This window comes from Rhopalosiphum maidis, chromosome 1 (assembly GCF_003676215.2).
Source record: "Rhopalosiphum maidis isolate BTI-1 chromosome 1, ASM367621v3, whole genome shotgun sequence".
NCBI lineage: Eukaryota > Metazoa > Arthropoda > Insecta > Hemiptera > Aphididae > Rhopalosiphum > Rhopalosiphum maidis.
The window spans coordinates 45,182,578-45,191,649 of NC_040877.1; positions in this window are offsets into that span (position 1 = coordinate 45,182,578).

The window sequence follows — 9,072 nt, forward strand, 5'->3', positions numbered from 1 at the left end:
AATATAAAGCACTACGCGTTTGTGCATACTACATAGGTAGGATAACTGTGATAGCAGTTGGAATAACATATTTTCAATAATATTAATAGCGAGCGTAATGCACAATAGTGTGTGCCTAATTAGAGTAATTTAAATAATTTATGTTATGTGTGTTATATGCACGTACGTAATATAGTTTCAAAATAAGTTTAAGAGGGCGTCACACCCGCATGTGTTGTCTCTGTCTTACAAGTGCGTAACATAGCAAATTTACGCTCAGCAGATCAAGTATAGCTCCGTCAGTTTAAAAATTAGAGTGAATCGACCTATTATGAAACTTGATGGTCAGAAATTATCTATGTTTGTATGTTGGTTTTTTACGATAGTTCAATTTTTTAGCAAGTTATGCGTATATTACATAGCGTAAATTAAAAATGCTCATAACTCACTTTAAAACTTAATAATCGTAAAAAACCAATATACAAACACAGATAATGTTCTTACCATCGAGTTTCATAATAGGTCAATTCACTCTAATGTTTAAACTAACGGAGCTAAACGTGATCTGCTGAGCATAAATTTGCTATGTAACGTACTTGTAAGACGGAGACAACACATGCGAGTGTTACGGCCTCTTAAACGCGTTTTCAATATGTTTGTATAGTAAAATTTCAAATTTAAAAATTTGAAAAATCTGTGTGTTGTCGCCTGTCGATATAACTGGCGAAGTCGTTATCAGTAAGATTAGAAGAAGCCCAAATTTCTTCTCCCAAATATACATGTATAGGGCACCCTATAATTCTTTTTATAGGTTTAAGGCTTGGTGGGAAATGTTTGGTATAAAATATTTCTGTTATCAAAATATTACTACCTATATTAAATTATTTTTTACAAATACAATTCTTATTAATATTAATGTTTGTTCTGGGCAATTTTAATTATAACTGACTGTCATTGTTAAAACGTGTTAATAATTTAATAATATTTACTGTTGTAGCGCTGTTAGCTACTACGGGTAATCAATTATTAATAAATAAATATGTACAATATCATGTTGGTGTTACAGACATTGTTGGGCAAAAAAGTTCCATGATTGAATTTTTAAGTATTATGTATTATTACGTTTAATATTAGTTTTTATTATTGCTTGTAAAATTGTATTTATCTTGACATAAATAATACATTACCTTTTAAACCTATATAGTATTAGTAAACATTTAATTAATATATACCTATACAATTATTATTATTCGGAATAATTTATTCCCCTCAACATTTTAATTTTAAGCTATATATATAACTGTTTTCCCTCTCCCTCTACCACTCCCAAATTAGAGCACTGTAGTGACGCCAACGCTTGTCAAATATATAAATGTATATTATACATATATTACAAGCATAGGTAGCGTGTGCAGTTAGATATAAAAGCAACACTGCTGTACATGTATCAAACATCAAAGTAAAACTGATGAAATGGAAATGAGATTTTTCTCGTTTCCGAAATGTCAAGGCAAAGCCTATTGCCCTTTTCGTCTTTTATATATATCCGAGACCGGACATATCCGATCCCCGCTGCGGGTTATACTCGGATATATTTTATATTAAAAAGTAATATAGGATTAATGGATTGTATGTACTGTACCTATTGGTGTGTGTACACTATACATAGACGTTCGGTCGAAATTGGTTTTCGCCTAAAGACAAAGTAATGTATATTTGATGATTTTGTAATTGCACGATTTGTCGAATGACAGTAGGAAGGTACACGACATTACAACAAAGATTTGGTAAGATGCGATGTATAAACGAATCTAATGTGTCTCTATTACTTTGCGTTTCCATCGAATTGATTAACAATATTATTATATTTTATCATGATGGAAACGTGATTCATAGGTAGTTCAGTTAGATAGTTAGAACCTTAAAGGTAGGCATTTTATAATTTTGTATATTTGTTTGTAGCGGAAGTACATTTCAGTTCGTAAAACATAAAGAACATATTTTAGGAATTTACGGATATTTATTATATTATGGAATAGTAAAAAATATATCAATATTTTTAAATGTTGCAATACTACTTTAAAATAAAATAATCTTGTAATGTTTTTCATATACTTATTTACGTTACTTTGACATTTTAATAATATCTCAACCAATTTATTATATAGTTAAACATTTTGCATATTTTTTGCCAGACAAAATATTATAAAATAATACTTACATCTGTTTAGGAAATGAAACGTCACATAATTCGCATTTAAAAACTTGCAGAGTATTAATGATTCAATTATACAGTAGACGCCGCTTATTGGACTTACGGTTAATTGACTTATTCAGCTATTGGCGTGTCCAAAATTATCTATTGGACCACTATACTGGTTATGGAATCAATAACATATTTCCAAATTTTTTTGGACCAATTTTCTTAATTTGATTGCATATAATATATATATTGATAATTAAAATAATGTTCTAAAATTATCACATTGAAAAGTATAAATATTTTTTAAAACAATTTTTTACGTGAATTTAAGTCTTCAAGATTTTTAAAGAAGAAAAATTATTTTTTTCCACTCTCATTTATTTTTCATGTTTTTTCTTTATGAATGACAACTAATGGACTCTAATTTTCTGGTCCCGAATTGAGTAAATAAGCGGCATCTACTGTAAAATCCTTTTACACGGTAAACTTTAAACGCCTACTTAAAAATAAACTTTTGACGAGAACTGACGATCTTTAGAAGTAATTGAAGATTTTGAACATACGTCTATATTATATTATATGAGTTATGAATATATCATTATATTACTTACTAACATAATTTTTATAAAGTTTTGAACTTAAATATTTAATATTTTAAAATGTTATGACTTGTAAGTATCTAGTAAGACGTCACTGAACGATATCAACAAGATTCGAATATCATATAAATTGACATATTATGCAATCGACAATGACCTTTGAAAGTAGTGTACTGGTAAAAATTTTTTTAGATGGCACTTTAAAATTTAAATTTAATCTACTAGCATTAGCAGAAAAAAACAACTAAAAAGCGTTATTTAAACATTATTCCGATATTATATACATGCGTTAAAAAAGAGAAGAGAAGTTAAACTAATTTTTATCGTCGTTTGTTATTCTTAAATGTCTTTTAAAAATCTTAAATTGTATTTTGAATTCACTTTATAATGTATTTTTAACACGTCTGACAAAGTAAATAAAAATTAGAAGACAAAAAAAAATTCTACTCTTGTCTATTATGTTTCATTTATATTTGCACGATTTTCTTACAAAGTATAAAGCATTGCAATCACAAAAATATATTTATTAAAAAACAAAATTAGATTTACATCACATATGTTTTGTGATAAATGGAAAACATCGAAACTATAGTGGCTGCAAATACAATGTATTATATTATTATATAGACGTACATTATTATGGCATCAAACTTATTTGTCTTATTCCTTCCGAATACATTATTATCAAACAGAATACTATAGTTAGTGAATAAGTAACTAATATTATTATTATTCTGTACAAAACTTTTTGTTTTGTAAACGCATCAAGTGTAACGACAGTGTGCGTGACTCAAATATAGAATTCTGTGTGTTTAACGACGTGTGTGCTTGTATGAAAGAACTTAGGGAACCCTATCTGAACTTTTTTTCAAAATTTTTATTTTGTTTTATTAAAGGTAAACAGTTAAATAGTTAAATATAATTGTTTACTGTTATTAAAATATTGTATATGATTATTATTAACTGACTATTGTACAATATTATAATTATAATAATATAATATATATATTATATACAGAGCAGTGCCGTTTGGGGAGAGGGGGGGCTAAGGGGCATGCGCCCCAGGCGCATGGTTTAAAGGGGCACCAAAAATATTGTAATGCATAATGATAAATAAAATAGAGGACGAATATTTTTAATTTTGCCCTGGGCACCAAATCTTAACGGCACGACTTTGATTATATATATACGGATGTAAAAGATAAGACTTGATAAAAAAAAAAAAAAAACTATGCTAATTAAACGTATGACAAAAATTGTTAATATTATTATTATATGATGAGTAAATAATTTAAGAAATATACTCATGTCAGCAAGTTCTCAAAAATCATATTTTTAAAAAAGTTATTACGTTTCAAATTAAATTAACAAAACAATATTGATATTTTAAAAAAAATTCTAAAAAATAAACTACTTGACTTAGATAAATTTTTTTACCGTAAAAATTGTTCTTATAATCAGATTTATAATTTTTTTAAATTTATCCAAAAAAATGTAAATCAAATTTAATTATTTTTGTTTTCAGTAATAAAAAATTAAATTATACATGTAGTGCTAGGGCTTTTTAATGATAAATAAAAAAAAAAAGAAAATATTAATTAGAACAAAAGTCATTTCTATTTGTTACATTCTGTGTATATATATATGTATATTATTATTTTTATTATTGTACATTGATTAACACAATATTATTACACAATAGCCAATAGGAAATAGTAATTTTGGTAAGTGGAAAATAAAAATCTAAGACATTGATATAATAGGACCAGGTTTGGTAATGCGAATTTGTTTACTTATTTGATTGCTGAATTTCGACTAAATCTCCACCTGCGGTGCGTATCATTCGATCGTCACAGGCGGACGAATCGCAATCCCGATTGGTAATATTATTTATACATACAACACTGTAAAGCAAAGGTTTATACGCTGTGTCCCTCCGGATTACTGTTCATTGTATTTGATCACATCGAACGGACAAAGTAAACATGACGAAATCGTAAATAAACACATACGCGTATAATAATTGACCACTCGAACGTATATAAGGCTTACACGTAACACATCTATACTTATCAAAAGGACATCATAATAATATGCGAGTGGTTTGCGTGCATCAATCACCCCCGAGGCCCGATCACTTTGAAATGTTTTTCCATCACGTATAGCCGTATAAAATAAATACACAAAATATTATTTGGTACACACGCTTTATATAAACCTATATGTATGACGTGTGTGTGCTGAGAGAGTGACATTCGGTGCTAAATATAAAAAGGGAAAAGACGGACATCCTTTGAACGCGTTGAGCATATTACATAAAATCTGTTCCATTTCGGATCACCGATCACTGTATTTTTATGTGTATATCAAATAACAAGATATTCAAAACAAAGTTAATAACATATATAATATCGGGCTGTCTATATGATGATGTTATGAAACTGAATATCGAATTCGATAATCATAAAAACCTATATAATATAAGAAAACTTCAACTATAACCTTTATTTATATTATCTATTATCCCTACAAATGAAAAATATATAATATACTTATTTTGGTTACCGTTAAACTCTATAGAATTTCGTCCCTTATTCAATTATATACCACTGTCCATTATACGTACCTATACACTATTATGCATTGATTTGTCAACTGCTGCACGGGAGTAATGCAAGATGGTTATAGATGTATGATTTAACTTATTAGATCAATAAATTGTACATTTCACAATGTATTTTACAGATAGGTACATATTAATAAATATAGGTAGGTATTCTGATTCGTAACAACAAACGTGCAAATACTTTTTGCTGTTCGTCTTAGTACCACATAATACTATACACTTTATAGTGACATAAAATAAATAGGTATATAATAAGTTTAGTATAAATAGTAAATGTAGCCTGTAGGCACCAATATTTGTTTAAATAAAATTGATCGTTGTCAAAATACTTTTTTTTTTATTAGTGTTCAATTCTAGTTTATTTCATGGAAAATAAAATAAGTTTCAAAGTAAACATACATTACAAACACTGTATTATTTTTTTAAAAATAGTCAACCAACAATTTCGTATAGCCGTAGTATAGTAACACTTAGATATATAATATAATAGAATAGCCATTAGATAATTTGAAACTGTATATATTTAAAAAAAACAATTCTTCAATCCAGAGTGAAAACAGCAATGGTTAATAAAATGGTTAATACATAATGCACACGTATAAAATAAACGCAATTTCTAAAAAAAAAATCTTCGCCATTGTAAAACGCGTAAAAATAGTGAAACCAATAGATTATTCTATCGCTTCCAGTTCACTAATCGATGAATACCGCCTGTCGAACAGTTGAACGAATCGTCCTGTATATATATTACACTTATTATTTACCTATATAGGTAATCCTACTCTGCACATAATTTATACGTTCGAAGACACTCCTACGTGGTGACATATTGTATAGTGGCTGAATATAATAAATATTTGTATGTATATTCGTAGGTCATTCGGGAAATTAGTCTTTTTGTAAAAATCCTATATTCTACTTTTTTAATTAGGTATTCATTATTTTCCGAAAATAGCTTGCAATTTTCTAGCCCCTTTGCATGTAAATAATCAACAGTTAGGCCTTTTAGAAATACTATTTTAAAATAATAAAAATTATGTACGATATTTAGATTATTTATTCTATTATTATTATATCATACATAATATTTTATTCTTATACATATAATAATATCTTTAAATAATATTATTATAACAATAATAATTATAGTTTATAACATTATTTAATATTATAAATATCAGTTACTGATCAATATAATATAGTACCTATAATTAATAATAGCTATAGAATATTCTGGAATACCTGATGGCTGATGGGGTGTGATGCGGCGTAGTGTTAAGCCATAAATACTAAATAGTGCTGCGTGCCAGGCTTTAAGCATTAATCGGCGTTACTAGCTTTTAGATGCGTGAAATGACCGTACTCGATATTCTAATGATTTAAAAAAATTATTTGTTGTAAAGTTTTTATAAGGTTTGAGATTATTTTTATCGTTATTTTTTTTCGTATAATATTTCAATGATGACATTTATTTTTATTTTAATGCCGTATTAAATATTTTTAATGTTTATTTAGTTTGTTATATAACTAAAAACTATTTGTTTATTATATTCAATACGTATTAATAGGTAAGTATGTTCAATGGCGTAGTTAACGCAACAGAAGCCTCGGGGCTTAAACATTCTTTGAGAAGCTACAGCATTATTTTTAATTACAAAAAGTATAAGTTTTGTTATTTTAGGGACAAAAAAATATTTTGCCTCGAGGCTTTTTTATGTGTAGCTGTTGCGTATGTATCAATGATTTTCAGTATATAATTCGGTGACCAAATGTTAGCAAATCATTATTTATAGTTACCGATAATGAAATTAAAAACATAAGTTGTCAACTATGTTTACAAAAAAAATAACATTTATTTACTTCAAATAGGTATAGATGAAATATAAAATGTTTCTCATCAAATTCATGAAAATTTCCTAAAAAAAATGTGAAAGGCCAATTAAATAGATTACCTCATAAATAATTCACCTCGTTTATATTGGATCGGCGTAGATAGGTTTTAAGTTCTATCACTCTTCATTACATGCCCTCGTCGATCGAATCTTTCGTCTCCGCGGCTGACCATACAAGCTCCTTTGTTGGTTTCTCAATAACTTGATTTATGAAAAGTAAAATGTTGATATATATTTTTATTTTGTAAAATATAGAAATCATTGAATTTAAATAATATTACAGTAAAACCTCGATAAGACGGAACTTCGGTAAAACGGAAACCCTGATAATACGGAAAATTTCTTTGGTGCTTTTTTTTCAAATTAATACGGAAAAATTGTATGGTCCCAAGCGATTCGGTCTTATTGTGGTTTTACTGAAGTTTAAACTATTTACATACATTTTAATAATAATTAATAACAATGATAGATAATTGTATGATATTGCGAATTACAGTCTGTTTAATATTATAACAATATAATAATATGATTATTTTATTTTTTATAACAGAACTTTATTAGCTGCAATGCATTTGTATTCACATTAAAAATTCATTTTTTTAGCTTATTTTAAAACATTTATATAAATTTTAAATTTTGAAAGTTTTATGTTACATTTTTGGTCTTTTTTGTTGTTTAGGTTATTTTAGATTTTGAGCCAATCGATGAATGTATTGATTTTACAATTATGTGTGTGTTTTGTCTTGTGACAATGTGACATGACTAGTAGTCGATAAAATTTATTTTAATTTAAAAACACTTAAAAACGAATAACCATGAAAACTTGAAAATATGGAATACATAAACATAATACATAGTGATACATAACACATAACATATTTTCTATACTTAGTGTAGTTTTCAAAATAAATTAATTGATTTTAGCTATTTAATATTTATGGGTATGAGAGATTTTCAATTTTTTTAGGTATGGGTTTCAATTACTCTCCGGGTAAAAATTATTTAAAATTTAATATAAAACCGATATTGGTTGTTCTGATATCTGCAAACAATTATTAAAAATACATAAAGGCATACTTTAATTTTATATCCATTTTAAATTCAAATGTTTATAAAATCTCCAAAATCATGAGAATTACCTACAAGCTATTCGAATAAGTATTTCCTAGTCAAAAATTTATAAAATTTTTAATTTTTAAAGCTTAGATTTTAAAATTTTATATAATTCCTTTTAATTTTTTCACGCTGAAAGCATTGATTAAGTATAGAAATAGATAGCAAAAATTAGAAGCAATAAATCGAGCAATTGTGAGTCCAGAAATAATAGTATGGGAGCCTGATATTAAAATACTTAAAAAATATACAAACAAAATAATTTGTATAGATATTTGTAGTTTATATCGTGAATGTAATATAAATATTAAGTGCGAATTAATAATATTTTTATTTTCCAATAATTTTTAAAAAATCTTTTGTGACATTTGTTTTATAATATAGTTTATTTTAAAATGTTGATAATTTAGTTCGTTTTTTGGAATTTTAAATGTTTTTTTTTTATAATGCATTAAATTCATATTTATTATACTGTTTCAATAAAATTGTCAATACTTGTAGTATTATTCTAGCGATCCACTCAATTCATTAATAATGATAATAATAAATACATTTGTATGACCATCGAACAGTGAGAAAATTTGCGAAAATCTAATTTCTTAAAACCTAAATAAACAATAACAAGAAATTGATGGATACGAAAACTCATAGGGACATACA